Here is a 16454-nt window from a genome sequence, read left to right as displayed (position 1 = left end):
GTAAAGTGAGAGAACAGAGATGTTAAGAATTATGTGTAACATGCCACCATTTGTGTAAAGAGAAAAGTTTTATATATCTGCTTAGATATGCATAAAACGTATGTGAAAGGATAGGAAAGAATTGAAAACATCAGTTTCATCTGGAGAAAGGAAGTTTAGGTAAGAGGACATGAATGGTATGAATTTTCACTGCATTTCTTCTTGTATCTTTTACATTTTGAACATATGGGTGGTATAACTCATTCAAAAGTGTTCTCTTTACAAAAAGTCAAGTAGAATAAGTGAGAAAAAATTGGGAAATCAAATGAAGATGAGCCATCTAAGGAATAATAGATTGAACACATCTTAAATTCTGTATACTAAGAGAAAGTGTTACTCAAGATGATCTTCAGGGAGGAAGGTTGTTCTGAAAGAATATATATTTGAATGAAAAGGAGAAACTGGTCCAAATTAAAACCTTCAGGTAGATGCAAAAAGAACTTGAGCAATACATGGATATGGAGAACCATCAGCATACTGACAGTGGATATTCCAGTATGATTGGAGCATAGGAAATATGTAAGGAAGTAGTTATAATGGGGCTGAATATTCATCTTGCAAAGATGGTGTTGAGTGCTTGGGATGGCCATATGAACTGTCTGTACATAAATGAAAATTTAAGACTAAAAGTGACCCTAATAATAATTTCAGAAACCACATTGTTACCATCATGCATCATTTTTTTTACTGTTTTAAAATGCAGTTCATTTTACAGAACGTTTTTCTGGAATGTTACTGAGTCTTATTTACTGATCAATTCACTCTTATTATATCTATTTTATCTTATGTGCCTTCATTGTAGTATTTTGCTAACTTACTTTGCAGTTGGTTGTCTAACTGCATGGATTGTCAATGTGTGTGCTCATTTCTGTGTGTGCATGTCACAAAAATGAAAACACATTTGTCAAGACCTTTAAAGAGTCAGTGTGGCAGTGAGAGTGTGCATAAAATCTGTCCTTGTATCCCCCTAAGGTCTTCCACTCCCCTTGGTAGTACTTTTTAAGACAGAACTAGTCCTGGCCCATGGACTGTAAAAAAAATAAAGAGTTCAAATTACATAAATAGTATTTTTAGTTATGAGAAGTCTTTTGAAAATTTTAGATTGATTGATATTTACAGTGTTGAAATATGCTAAATCCATAAAAAATAGCATCTACAAACAAAACTACATTAAGCAGAGTAATGAAATATTTATTTATGATGTAAAATAAGCAATGCATACAGTCCCTTCCAGATTCCTTTCTAAGATGATCTCTAATTGATCACAATTTAATGCATTTATAATCATCTATTTTGCAAAATTCTGGACATAAGAATAAGAAGTAGCTCCTGCCTTTAAAGGAGAGCACAGACTGAAAGTGAAGGGATGGGAAAAGATGCTCCATGCAAACGGAAACCAAAAGAAGCTGGGGTAGCTATACTCAGACAAAATAGATTTTAAAAGAAATAATGTAATAAGAGACAGAGAAGGGCATCATACAATGTTAAAGGGGTCAATCCAACTACATGATATAACATCTGTAATTATCTATGCACCCAACATAGGAGCACCTAAATGTTTAAAGCAAATATTAACATATCTAAAGGGAGAAATAGATAGAAATACAAAAATAGTAGGGGACTTTAATACCCCACTGACATTAGTAGAGAGATTATCCATACAGAAAAATCAATAAGGAAACATCAACCATAAACACATTAGACTAGATGGACTTAATAGATATATACAGAACATTTCATCCAAAAGCAGAATATGCAATCTTCTCAAGTGATTATGGAACATTCTCTAGAATAGATCATATGTTAGGCAACGAAACAAGTCTTAATTTAAGAAGAGTGAACTTACATCAAGTAGCATGTCTGACCACAATGGTATGATATTAGAAATCAATTATAAGAAGAAAACTACAAAATTCACAAATATGTAGAGATTAAACAACATGCTACTGAAAAACCAATGGGTCAATGAAGAAAACAAAAGAGAAATAAAAAAATACCTTCAGACAAATGAAAATGAAAATACACCATACTAAAACTTATGGGATGCAGCAAAAGCAGTTCTAAGAGAGAAATTCATAGCAATAAATGCTATCTCAAGAAACAGAAATCTCCAACAACCTAACTTTGCACCTCAAGGAACTACAAAAAGAAGACTAAACAAAGCCCAAATTTAGTAGAAGCAAAGACATGACAAAGATCAGAGCAGAAATATATGAAATAAAGACTGAAAAAACAGTAGAAAAGATCAATGAAACTAAGAACTGGTACTTTGAAAAGATACACAAAATTGACAAAACTTTAGCTAGACTCACCAAGCAAAAAGAGAGAGGGCTCAAATAAATAAAATCAGAAATGAAAGAGACATTACAACTGATATCACTGAAATACAATGGATCATAAGAGACTACTACAAACAAAGATACAAATTGGACAACCTAGAAGAAACAGATAAATTCCTAGAAACATACAACTTTGAAAATCTGAAACATGAAGAAATAGAAAATCTGAATACACCAATTACTAGTAAGGAGATTGATTCAGTAATCAAAAACCTCACAACAAACACAAGTCTAGGACTGGATGACTTCACTGATGAATTTTACCAAGCATTCATGAAGAATCCATACCAATTCTTCTCAAACTCTTCCATAAAAATAGGACAGGGAACACTTCCAAACTCACTTTATGAGGCCAGCATTATCCTGATACCAAAATCAGATAATAACATCACAAGAAAAGAAGATTACAGGCCAATATCCATGACAAACATAGATGCAAGAGTCCTCAAGATATTAGCAAATTGAAGTCAACAATACATTGAAAGGATCAAACACCATGATCCAAGTGGGATTTATTCCAGGGATGCAGAGATATTCAACATCCACAAATCATCCAACATTATACACTACATTAACAAGATGAATAAAAATCATATCATCATCTCAATAGATGTAGAAAAAGCATTTGACAAAATGCAATATCCGTTTATGATTAAAAATCTCAACAAAATGGGTATAGAGGGAATGTACCTCAAGATAAAAGCTATCTATGACAAGTCAGTAGGTAACATCACACTCAACAGTGAAAAGATAACTTTTCCTTTAAAATCAAGAACAAGACAAGGATGCCTTGCCACTTTTATTCAACATAGTATTGGAAGTCCTTCCCTGAGCAATTAGGCAAGAAAAATAAAAGTCATCTCCAAATTGCAAAGGAGGAAGTAGTCACTATTTGCGGATGACATAAAATATAGAAAACCTTAAATATCCCACCAAAATTGTTAGAATAAATGAATTCAGTAAAGTTGCAGGATACAAAATATACAAATATCTGTTGCATTTCTATACACTTTAAATGAACTATCAGAAAGAGAAATTAAGAAAACAGTCCCATTCACAACTGCATCAAAAAGAATAAAACACCTAGGAATAAATTTAACCAAGGATGTAACAGTCCAGTACATTGAAAACTGTAAGACATTGATGAAAGAAACTGAAGACAAATGGAAAGATATTCTGTTCTCAAGGACTGAAAAAATATTGCTAAGATGTCCATGATATCCAAAGCAATCTAAGATTCACTGCAATCCCTATCAAAATTCCAGTGGCATTTTTCACAGAAATAGAATAATCCTAAAATTTCTATGGAATCACAAAAGATCCTGAACAGCCAAAGCAATCTTGAGAAAGAATAACAAAATTGGAGGCATCACACTCCCTGACTTCAAACTGTATTACAAAGCTATAGTAATCAAACCAGTATGATGTTGGCATTTAAACAGATGCATAGATCAATGAAACAGAAGAGAGAGCCCAGAAGTAAACCCATGCGTACATAGTCAGTTAATGCATGACAAAGGAGCCAAGAATATGAAAGAACAGTCTCTTTAATGAATTGTGTCGGGAAAACTGGACAGTCAGAAACAGAGGAATAGAAGTGGACCACTATCTTACACCATATGGAAAAATGAACACAAAATGGATTAAAGACTTGAACACAAGACCTGAAACTGTACAACTCCTAAAAGGAAGTAGAGTGAGCTCCTTGACACTGGTGTTGGCAATGATTTTTCCAATATGATAACAAAAGCAAAGTTAAACAAGTGAGACTACATCAAACTAAGAAGTTTCTGCTCAGCAAAGGCAACCGTCAACAAAATGAAAAGCCAACCTATGGAATGGGAGACAATATTTGCAAATCATATATCTGATAGGGAGTTAATAGCCAAGTGTATATAAAGAACTTATACAACAACAATAATAAAAACATACAATCTGATTTTAAAAATTGACAGACGATCTTTTCCAAAGATGACATACAGATGGCCAATAGGTAAATGAAAAGATGTTCAGTGTCACTACTCATCAGGGAAATGCAAATCCAAACCACAATGAGATACCACCTCACACCTGTTCAAATGGCCATCATCGAAAAGACAAGAAATAACAAGTGTTAGTGAGGATGTGGAGAAAAGGGAACTCTTGTGCACTGTTGATGAGAATGTAAATTGGTATAGCCACTATGGAAAACAGTATGAAGTTTCCTCAAAATATTAAAAATAGAACTACTATATGATCCAGCAATTCCACTTCTTGGTATTTATCTAAAGGAAATTAAAACACTAACTCAAAAATATATATTTGCTACATGTTCATTGCAGCATTATTTACAATAGCCAAGACATGGAAATAACCTGTGTCCATCAGTGGATGCATGAATAAAAATATGTATATATACACACATGCGCACACACAGATATGCAATGGAATACTATTCAGCCATAAAAAAGAATGATATCTGGCCATTTTCGACAACATGGATGAAACTTAAGGGCATCATGCTAAGTGAAATAAGTCAGAGAAAGACAAATACCATATGATCTGCTTATACGTGGAATTAAAAAAAAAAAAACTAAGCTCACAGATACAGAGAGCAGATTGGTGCTTGCCAGAGGTGGGTAGGGGGTTGGGAAAAGTGGCTGAAGGGGGTCAAAATGTACAAACTTCCAGTTATAAAATAAGTCATGGGAATGTAATGTACTGCATGGTGACTATAGTTAATAACACAGTATTGCATATTTGAAAGTTGCTAAGAGTAGATCTTAAAAATCACAAGAAAAAATGTTTGTAACTATTTATGGGGACAGATGTTAGCTAAACGTATTGTGGTGATCATTTCACGATTTACACCGATATTAAATCATTGTGTTGTACACCTGAAACTAATAAAATGTTCTATGTCAACTATATCTCAATAAAAATGGGGGCAGGGAAGATCTATTTATAGGTAAATAATTATAATTTTGAGAGTACTATATTATAGATATGCACAAATACAATGGAATCAGGTATTTATGTTAAAAATTTCAAAAGAGGGGCCAGCCTGGTGGCGTGGCGGTTAAGTGCGCATGCTCCGCTTCGGCAGCCCAAGTTCACAGGTTCAGATCCCGGGCACGCACTGATGCACCACTTGTCAAGCCATGCTGTGGCGGCGTCCCGTATAAAATAGAGGAAGATGGGCATGGATGTTAGCCCAGTGCCAGTCTTCCTCAGCAAAAAAAGGAGGATTGTCATCGGATGTTAGCTCAGGGCTAATCTTCCTCAAAAAAAAAAAAGAAAAGAAAAATTTCAAAAGAGTTTAGGTCTCCTTTGAAAGGTATAGAAGGGCATATGCACAAGCTATGACCAAAGTAAAAAAATCTATGGATGATTTGAGGACATTTATATTCCATTTCCCTCTATATTGTACATCAGTTTATGTATACATTGTATTTCAGAACAAAGATCCTTAAGTTCATCATTTCAATATGCAGCATCGTCACACAATCACTCTGAGTAAAATCAGTTCTCCTACTTCTAAGTGAAAGAGAAACAACAAAAACAAAGAAGAATTTCTTCTAAGGCAGGAGGAACTGAGTAAATAGAGAAATAGTCTAATGAGGAAATTAGCAAGATGATTTGAAACTGTGACCATTAGTGACCTGGGGGAACATGCCCAGGTTGCCTCCCAGGGAGAATGGAAGCCACTGCTGTGCTGGTGACCTAGTCATTCTCACGTTTAGCTCTGTGTTATTTTTCCAGACTTCGCTTATTGTATCAGAAAGCCTAATCCCTAAGTGCCAGCAAAACACACCAGCAACGGGAGGATTATTCTCATAACATGGATCATTGTTGCTCAGTTGTTAGCACCAATTCACAGAAATCATGTCTTATTCAAAGCGTAAAATTATCCCTAATGTGTAAGAAAAGAATATTTGCAAAATAATTACTTAGAAAATTACAAATTACTAAAACCTTGTTTTAAGCAAACTCAGTTTGAACAAGTAGGCTATCATACCATACGGATTCATAGAGATCTGAGAAAGAAAACAGACTTCTCATAAGTGTTTTAAGTTTTTGTGATGGTACTACTGCTTATAATTCTGAAAACGTGACAGCAAATATCTTAAAAATCAATGAAAAACCCCATCTTCTTTGAGATAGTAGAGAATAATTCAAAGAAAAAAAAATCTTGTACTAGAATATTATTATTCAAAAAACAGTGTTGTTGGGGCCAGCCCAGTGGCGTAGCAGTTAAGTTCCTATGCTCCACATCGGTGGCCCGGGCTTCGCAGGTTCAGATCCTGGGTGCAGACATATGTACCGTTTATCAAGGCATGCTGTGGCAAGCGTCTTACATATAAAGTAGAGGAAGATGGGCACAGATGTTAGCCCAGGGCCAGTCTTCCTCACCAAAAAAAAAAAAAAAAGATCATTAATATAATATTAAAATCTACACTTTACAGGAAAACAATATTGAAATGGAACCAAAAAAACCCAATAAGTGGGAAATTGATGTTTTACCCCAGAAGAAAAGGTGAATGCAAATTATGTTCCTTCTTTCAGAATGCACATTCATCCTCCCCATCGCCTCCGATTAGTAAGTAAGATCCGTGGGGATATTTAAACTAGTGCTCATGCTCTGAACTACATAACGTCGTCTGAACAGCGTTTGATTCTACTGCAGCAGATCCACTCTCATCAGCTATATGCGTATGCTCCTTGGGTCTCCATCGTAATACTCAGCAAGTGGAAATCTTGTCAGCGTGTGGTTTTTCTCCTCTTTCCTGGCAGCTGTCAGATTTGTACTTACGCAGCTGCCAGCAGCACATTATTGTTTCCAACCAAAGAAACGGCACATTTCTTTGTAAGATCTGACCCACTGCTTTAATTAACATTTTTTTTTACAGAAAGGAATCTGAAATGACAGCCAATCTTCCCTACCCCTTTCTGCCTTCCAGTTTGCAAGAAGCATTCAAAATCAGTTGCGGATCCAGTCAAAATTAACTCTGAAATATTACCTTAAGTACTCTCGTATGACTTAAGTTATTTGTAAATGGGAATAATTCATTTTAACTGAGATTCTGACTTAAAGCGTAAAATTAAATTTCCCTGAATGCAATTAAAAGAAATGCCTTTTATTAAAGGGTTGATGAGATGCAGCTAGAAACCAGATACGTCACAATTTGCCAAGTTTTAAATACTTCCTAAAATGGTCTATCACTTTCCGTGATTAACCCCATTACACATGGAATCAGTCAAGTCAGAACGTGGACCCCACTAAATGGGCGTTTGTCACTTGATTGGAGTCCTGTGTCTACAAAATGTGGCACGTATCAGGTTATCCTAGCTCTTCCATGGAAGAGAACGTCAAACAGCTTTGACTTTGAAAGAGTTAACCCTTTATTTTCATCATTCTGCCAAAGAAGCAGTGATCTAAAATGGCGGGAAGATTTCTCAGTGCCTGGAAGACAAGATTTGAACAGCCAGATCTTCCTCCCTTCCGATCAATTGTAAGTTGACAAAGCAGCCCCAGCAGCCTAAATTTAGGGGAATCTCTTCTCATTATCAAGATCCTTTTAATTTGCAGAGTTTCTTATAGCAAACAAATACCTCTTAGGATGTAAGAACAGAGGAAGGAAAGTGTAATGGTTTGATCCCATTACGACATCGACCTTAGCAGGGGAGCAATTATGAAAGCAATTGACTGGCAGTGGGAGGGGGTCGTTCTGAAGACCCGTCCTGCTTGGTGGTTAGTGCTGAGACCATTCATCTTCTGCTGTGTTCCCACGTGTTAGGTTCGCATCCCTTGAAGGCATTGAGTGTTTCTTGGAGACTCAAAGTGCAACATAAGAAGTATCTTGAAGGGTCGGTTACCTCTGCCTGCAATTTACTGTTCAGACCCTTGCTCAGCCAGGAAACCAAATATGTTGCTTCTGTCTTGACATTTTCATGTTGCTCTATATCTGAGAATCTGCATAAGATGACAGCATATTTCCCTCTGGTGACGTGTAACTTAATGATCCCACTATGTCCAGTAAAGCTTTTATTGTATGGTATAGATTCATTCACAGAACATGGCCTGACAGGAGTTTGTTTATACAGAGGTGTGCCCTGTCTACTATGAACTTATATGGTCCATATTTTTAAATAAAATTCTATATTTGAATACTTTTAGATTTACAAAAAATTTATGAAGATACTACAGAGTTCCCATGTACTCTGCATCCAGTTTCTGTTATTGAAAACATGTTACATTATGGTGCCTTTGTCACCAGGAGACCAATATTGAGACCTCTTCACTAACATCCATAATTTATTCCTATTTCATCAGTGTTTCCCTAATGTCCTTTTTCTGTTCCAGGATCCCATCCAGGACACCACGTTACATCTAGTTGTCATGTCTCCTCAGGCTCCTCCGGGTCGTGACAGTTTCTCACATGTTCCTGGGTTTTGGTGACCTTGACAGCTCTGAGGAATGCTGGCCAGGTACCGGCTAGGCTGTCACTCAAATGGAGATTTTCTGATGTCTTTCTCATGATTAGACTGGCTTAAAGGCTTCTGCGAGGAAGACCACAGGCATGAAGTGCCATTTTCATCACAACACATCAAGGACACACACTGTCAACCTGACTTACCCCTGTTGGTGTTGACCTTGATTACCTGGCTGAGGTGTGTTTGTCAGGTTTCTCCACTTTTTTCTTTTTCTCCCTTTCCATACTCGATTATCTAAAAGTCACTAAAAGCAGCCCACACTTAAGGAGTTACACTCTACTTCTTTCAAGGTGGGATAGCTACCTGAGTTATTTGGAGGTCTTCTGAACAGATTTGTCTATTTTTGCCATTTATTTATCTATTCAATAACTTATTGGTATCGTCTCATGGATATTTGTTCTACTTTGGGTTATAATCTAATACTACTTTATTTTGTTGCTCAAATTGTTCCAGGTTTGACCCTTGAGAGATTTCAGTTTGCTCCTTTGTCACTTTGACGTACTTTCATTGGTTTTTGTTTTTGAGCTTTCCTTTCCTTCTGGTATTAAAAGCTCCAGGCTAGTCTTGTGTACTCCCTTCTCCAGTCCTAGGTCCTTTCTCTAAGGATCCTTGGATCCTTTTGTTAGACAGTGGTATTAGAAACCAAGATCTGGGTACAGGGTGTGCTCATTGCTACTGGGGTGTTGATGCTTCCAGGTCTTCCCAGCTGACAAAGCAGGGAAATACGTGTATATTCTAATCCATGTGCATAAAAATATCTATAAATATTTTTATTTGTACCTATATGAAGCAAAATATGAGTTCATACTGATGTCTCCAACTCTAATCCATTATCACATGGATCATTCATGTGTTCTCCCTTTGTAAACTCTCCCTCTAAAAGTCGGAAACCTGTTCCCTCCATCTGCCATCCGTTTACTTAACTGATCATTTCCAGTGTATGTGATAGTGGTTTCAGGGTTGTTAACCTGACCCTTTGGGATACAACTTTATGAACCAGAGCACAGTGTACATGTACAGTTCTCTTGCTTTTCGTCTTGCAGATGCCACTCATTTCCAAAGTGACTTAAGTCAGCACATTTTCCCCCATCCCTTTCAATGAGGTTGTTTCATACATTATAACATACGTTTGTAGATGTTTTGTCTCAGTCTGCAGTCCATCCTGGGATTCCCCAACCCCCTAAATTGTTTTTAATTTTCATACATGAAGCACTCTCTGTGCTGTAAGTTTCTCAGGCTTTGACAAATGCAGCGTCATACGACCACTATGACAGTAACATATAGATAGTTCACAGCCCACAGTTTAAAACATCCTATTTCTATGATATGTTAATTGTTGTTAGAAACTAAATTTGTTTGGAGAGGATCCTTTGGCCTAAAAGAAGAAATCAACAATAATTCTGAATGTCTCTGACCTTTGCTGTGATCTAGTTTGATTTGACAAAATGCCTGAATTTTAATCTGAAATCCTTGTTGAAGACAAAAAAAATATGTAATGAATCTTGGAAATTCATCAAACCCTTTGAGTAGACCTGGGAAAGGCCTGAGAGGGGCGAACGGCAATGCTTTGGTCTTGTACACGTCACCTTGAACAGGCTCTAAGTCACTCCGTATTTTCTAAACAGAGATCACCTTTAAATTTAAGAGAGAGATTTTTTTCATAGGAGGGAAGTAGAGATCTATATATGCCAGGTACAAAAGAAGCTATGACACCTACCTTTATTTTCTATAATTCTGGATTTTTCCTTTTCTAATATTACCTAACAACATCAGTCATAAGGCAGAGATTGTCAGGGTGGGCAACAAGACAAGACCCAACCATATTCTGTTAACAAGAAACCAAAAAGAATAAAATACCTAGGAATAAATTTAACCAAGGAGGGAAAAGATCTGTGCACTGAAAACGACAAGACATTAATGAAAGAAATTGAAGAAGACACAAATAAACGGAAGGTTATTCGTGCTCATGGATTGGAAGAATATTGTTAAGGTGTCCATGCTACCGAAAGCCATCTACAGATTCAAGGCAATTCCTATCAAAATTCCAGTGAGACTTTTCACAGAAATAGAACAATCCTAAAACTTGTATGGAACCATAAAAGACCCTGAGTAGTCAAAACAATCTAGAGAAAGAAGAACAAAGCTGGAGGCATCACACTTCCTAATTTCAAACTATATTACAAAGCTATAGTCATAAAACAGTATGGTATTGGCAAAAAACCAGACATAAATCAATAAAACAATAGAGATTCGAGAAATAAACCCATTAATATATGGTCAATTTATGACAAAGGAGCCAAGAATACACAATAGGGAAAAGACAGTCTCTTCAATGGTGTTGGGAAAACTAGACAGCCACATGCAAAAGAATGAACCTGGACCACTATCTCACACCATATACAAAAATTAACCTAAAATGGATTAAAGACTTGAACATAAGACCTGAAACCATAAAATTCCTGGAAGAAAATATAGGTGATAAACTTCTTGACACAGGTCTTGGTGATGATTTTTTGAATCTGACACCAAAAGCAAAGGCAACAAAAGCAAAAATAAGTGAGACTACATTAAACTAAGAAGCTTCTACACAGCAAAGGAAACCAGAAATACAATGAAAAGGCAACCTACAGAATAGGAGAAAATATTTGCAACTCATATATCAGATAAGAGGCTAATATCCAAAATATATCAACTCATACAACTCGATAGCAAAAACAAACAATCCAATTAAAAATGGGTAGAGGATCTGAACATTTTTTTCCAAAGATGACGTACAGGTGGCCAGCAGGTACATGAAAAGGTGCACAATATCACTAATCATCAGGAAAAGCAAATCAAAACCACAATGAGATATCACCTCATACTTGTTAGAATGGCTATTATCATAAAGACAAATACATGTTGGCAATGATGTGGAGAAAAGAGAACCCTTGTACACTGTTGGTAGGAATGTAAATTGGTGCAGCCAATATGGAAAACAGTATGGAGATTCCTCAAAATGTTGAAAACAAAATTACTGTATGATCCAGCAATCCCAGTCCTGGGTATTTATCTAAAGAAAATGAAAACACTAACTTGAAAAGATATATGTGCACCTCCATGTTCACTGCAGCATTGTTTATGATACCCAAGACATGGAAACAATCTAAGTGTCCTTCGATGGATAAATGGATAAAGAAAATGTGGTATACACACACACACACACACACACACACACAATGGAATATTATTCACCCACAAAAAAGAATGAAATCCTCCCATATGTGACAACATGGGATGGATCTCAAGGGCATTATGCTAAGTGAAGTAAGTCAGAGGAAATAAGAGAAAGGAAAGACAAATATCATATGATTTCTCTTACGTGGAAATCTAAAAAATCCACCCGACAAAACAACCCCAAAAAACCCAAGCTCATAGATACAGAGAATGGATTGGTATTGCCAAGGTGGGTGGACAAAATGGGTAAAGATGGTGAAATGGTATAAACTTCCAGTTGTAAAATAAGTCTAGGGGACATAATGTACAGTACAGTGACTATAGTTAGTAATACTATACTGCAGATTTGAAAGTTGCTAAAAGAGAGACTTTGAAGTTCTCATCACAAGAATAATTTATTTTGTAACAATGTATGGCGACAGAGGTTAACTAGACTTATTGTGGTGATCATTTCACAATGTACACAAATATTGAATCACTGTGTTGTACCCCTGAAACTAATGTTATATGTCACTTATACCTCAAAAAAAAAGTTAAAAAACTTAAGAGAAAAACATTTTCAAACAACAAAAAATACTACAAAATGTCAACAGTGGTTATTCTCAATGGAATTTGTCAGTGATTTTCTTCTTTATACTTCTCTGTATTTTACAAATAGTTTTAAGAGGAGACATTGTTATTTTTTAAATCAACTAAAGCTATTTTAAAATAAATATCCTTTTATGGTGTCAAAAAGAAACTAAATATAAAGATTTGGTAGCTTAAAACAAAGAGAAAAAATATTAATGCAAACTCTAATAAAAAGAAAGTGGAACTATCAATAAAAGCAGAAAGCAGATTTTAGAACAAGGAAAATTATCAGGGACAAAGTGGGACTCTGTATAATCATAAAGAGGTCAACTCTCCAAGAAGACACAGCATTTCCAAACATGTATGCACCCAACAACAGAGGACAAAAATACACACGGCAAAAACTGTTAGAACTGAAAGGAGAAATTGATGCACTCACTATTATAGTTGGAGACTTCAACACCCCTGTCTAGTAACCAGGATATTTCAAAACAGGAGAATACTAAGATGGAATCATGAGTATAAGAAAAAGGAATGGAGTCACTATATTATAGAGTCTCCCTTAGTGACTCATGATTATTTAACAGTATGATTCGCCTGGTTTGTTTTTAATATATAACTAATCAATATTAGGGAACTTGTTTTTAACATAACTCAAAAAAGACAGCATACAATATGCATGGTTACTGGGATTTTGAAGCATAATTTCTGACAAAGTTCTCCTTTATAGCAAATCAACAGACCTCTGTGGATGTATCCAACTCTAGAATATTTAACAGTATGTTGTATTATGTGATGTGGAATCCAGTTCATAAAATCAGGCCATTATGGAGTAAATCACCATAGGCATATTTAGGGGCAAAGCTTTCCATAGACTCGGCTAGTGCCTGAGAGAGCCAATATTTGTTAATAAAGCCAATTCAATTCAAACATGTTGCAAAATGTTTACCACAATCAGATTAGTTAACACATCCATCCCCTCACACAGTTACCATTTTGTTTTGGTGAGAACATTCAAGTTCTTCTCTCCTCAAGTTCTCTCTCTCCCTTTCAAGTATATAATAGAGTATTGTTAACTGTAGTCACTGTGCTGTACGTTACATCAGGACTTATTCATTTTATAACTGAGAGTTTGTACCCTGCGACCAACATCTCCCCATCTCCCCCTCCCCCAGCCCCTGGCAATCACCATTCTACTCTCTGCTTCTGTGACTTCAGCTTTTTTAGAGTCCATATATAAGTGGGATCATGCAGTATTTCTCTCTCTCTAACCTATTGCAGTTTGCCTCTTGAGTGGAGATATGCATCACTCAGGAGCCCAACTTTGGGGATGGAATGTTTTTAGAGTCCATATATAAGTGGGATCATGCAGTATTTCTCTCTCTCTAACCTATTGCAGTTTGCCTCTTGAGTGGAGATATGCATCACTCAGGAGCCCAACTTTGGAGATGGAATGTTTCCTCGTGTTTTGTGCCATGTTGTGAACATATTTACATATATTCATCTGTAAGATTTCTGTGAGGTGAGTTCATCCATGAGGGAAACGTGTTTGCTCTGCCAGGGACTTGGGAAGACCCAGGGCCCAATTAACTTGAAACAGTTTCCCTGGCATTTCTCAGACACTGATTGGTGTTCATATGTCTTTATGAAATTTCAAAAGAAAAAAGATTTGTAGTACTTCCTTCCAGATCCTTAAATCTCCCTGAAATCTGCCCTTGCAGGGAGGATTTCCTTATTCCTTAAAGTGGTTTTGTCTGGAATGATGGTGATGTACCGGACAGGCTTGGTCTTCTCCAGTCTTCAAGGGTTTGAGCTCCAGGTCACCTGGCCACCCCGGGGGCCTCCATAGCTCACACAGCATCAAGACCGCTAGCTTTCCTCCAGGGTCTGAGGCTGCTCGATTCCTAGACCCGGACACCACTTAGGTTGTTCAATGCCTGTTTATCTAAAAGGGTGGCTTCCCTAGTCTTTGTATCTATTTATATATCCTCTAATCAGAGAAACTCAGGATTTCTAGCCTTCCATATAGACATATTTCCAGAAACAGAAGTCCATCTACATTTCCTGTGAAAGACATGTTATTTTTGTACCTAGCAGTCACATTTGGTTCTGTTATTAGTCTAATCTTTTATTAAAATCTTTCTTTCTAATAATTTTAGTTCACCTTCAGTTTCTTTTCTATTTTAAATGTCTTTTAAAATATATTGACTATTCGGTTCTAAATTTTCCATGGCTATGTTTGTTTCTACTGGTGTATAGATATATTTCGTATTGTGGTGGTTTGTTTCCCAGAATGAGAGCCAGAGTAGCTACAGTAAACTTCACCCCGCTAGAGAGAGCATGAATTGGCTTCTGCGATGTGTTCCTAGGGACATCACGGACCCAGATCAATCTATTATGTCTCGACTTGAGGATTTGGGAATCGAAATATCAGTAAAAGTTTGAGTCCAAACCCGAAGTGAGACAGTTTCGTGTTTATAAATTAAGACTTTTTACACACAGAACCCGGGGAATTTTCTTTTCTGCCTGGATAGAACGTGTCTGGCCTCTTCCCCGAGGTCACTTTCTCTTGTGACCCCGGCTGTCGTTATGGTAAGGGTCTCACCTTCATTCCAACCCACATGGTCTCCATGTTCCCCTACACGCGCTCTTTCGGACCATTAAAGCCCAACCTCAAAGTCACACGGGCAGCAAATCCCACGAGGCAACAGAAGCCTCAGGGAAAATCACATTCTATTTTTTGCTCCCTGTTAAGCTTTTGCTCTTGGCGATTTCCCTGTTTACGCAAAGTTAGGTTTTGTGTCTGAGAGACTGCTGTTCTATTTTATCTGACATTTCTAGGTGCTTTGTGGTAGGAGCCCTCTCTGACTGTTTCTCTGCTACATTGTCTTTGGACATCATTGATTTTATTTTCAAACTTATGGTGTAAGTTACTGGCCAGCTGTTCTTTGACAGAGGAGAAGAGACAAGACACTAAGATGTTACCTGCTCTGGTTTCTACGTTAGTTACTTTCCGACCTAAGACTATCTGTCTCTTGACCCTGGGTGTAAGTTTTACTTCCACTAGACAAATTTTATCTGGTCAACACTGCTTCACACACAAGGCACGTACAGAAGCAACAAAGGGCCCCCTGTTTGCTCAAGGGAGCCCCAGAATTCAGAGGATTCTGATCTGATCGCAGCTCACGAGGTCTCAAAGGAGCTCCCCACAAAGGATGTACTGATTTCAGATACAAGTTGTGAGTTCACCGTGGAGAAACCCGGCCAACAGCTGCTCAACCAAGTCACAGTCGTGTCACCACTGCCAGGACTGTGATGGTTAACCTCAACTGCCTCCTAACATGATGTCACCCTGACAGCAGCATTTCCGCCCCAAACCAGAAGCCAAATCTAACCACAAAGCAGCACCAGACAAACCCAAATGGAGGGACATCTTATAGAGCTGCAGCCCAGCTCTCTTCAACCACGTTCAGCATTAGAAGGAGGAGGTGAGGGACAGACGTGGTCCTAGACTGGATCCTGAACCAGGAAGGCTGTTTTTCTATAAATTACAATACTAAGAAAATTGGTGCAAGTTGAATATGAAATGTGAAATACATAATAGTATTAAATCAATGTTAACATTTTTTATGTTGATAATATTTTTTGTTATGAAAGAATATTTTTGATTTTATTATTAAGGTAAAAAGGAAAAATGTCTCCAACTTAATCTCAAACAGTTCAGACAAGAATAATATAGCGATTCGGAGAGGGAGGGTAACACGCTCACACCAGAGATGAAGACAGAGCCGGGGGAGAGAACATAAAAGTTGATGA

Source organism: Diceros bicornis, chromosome 36 (genome assembly GCF_020826845.1).
Source record: "Diceros bicornis minor isolate mBicDic1 chromosome 36, mDicBic1.mat.cur, whole genome shotgun sequence".
Lineage (NCBI taxonomy): Eukaryota > Metazoa > Chordata > Mammalia > Perissodactyla > Rhinocerotidae > Diceros > Diceros bicornis.
The sequence above is the reverse complement of the archived record's forward strand: the minus strand, read 5'-3'. Positions refer to the sequence as shown.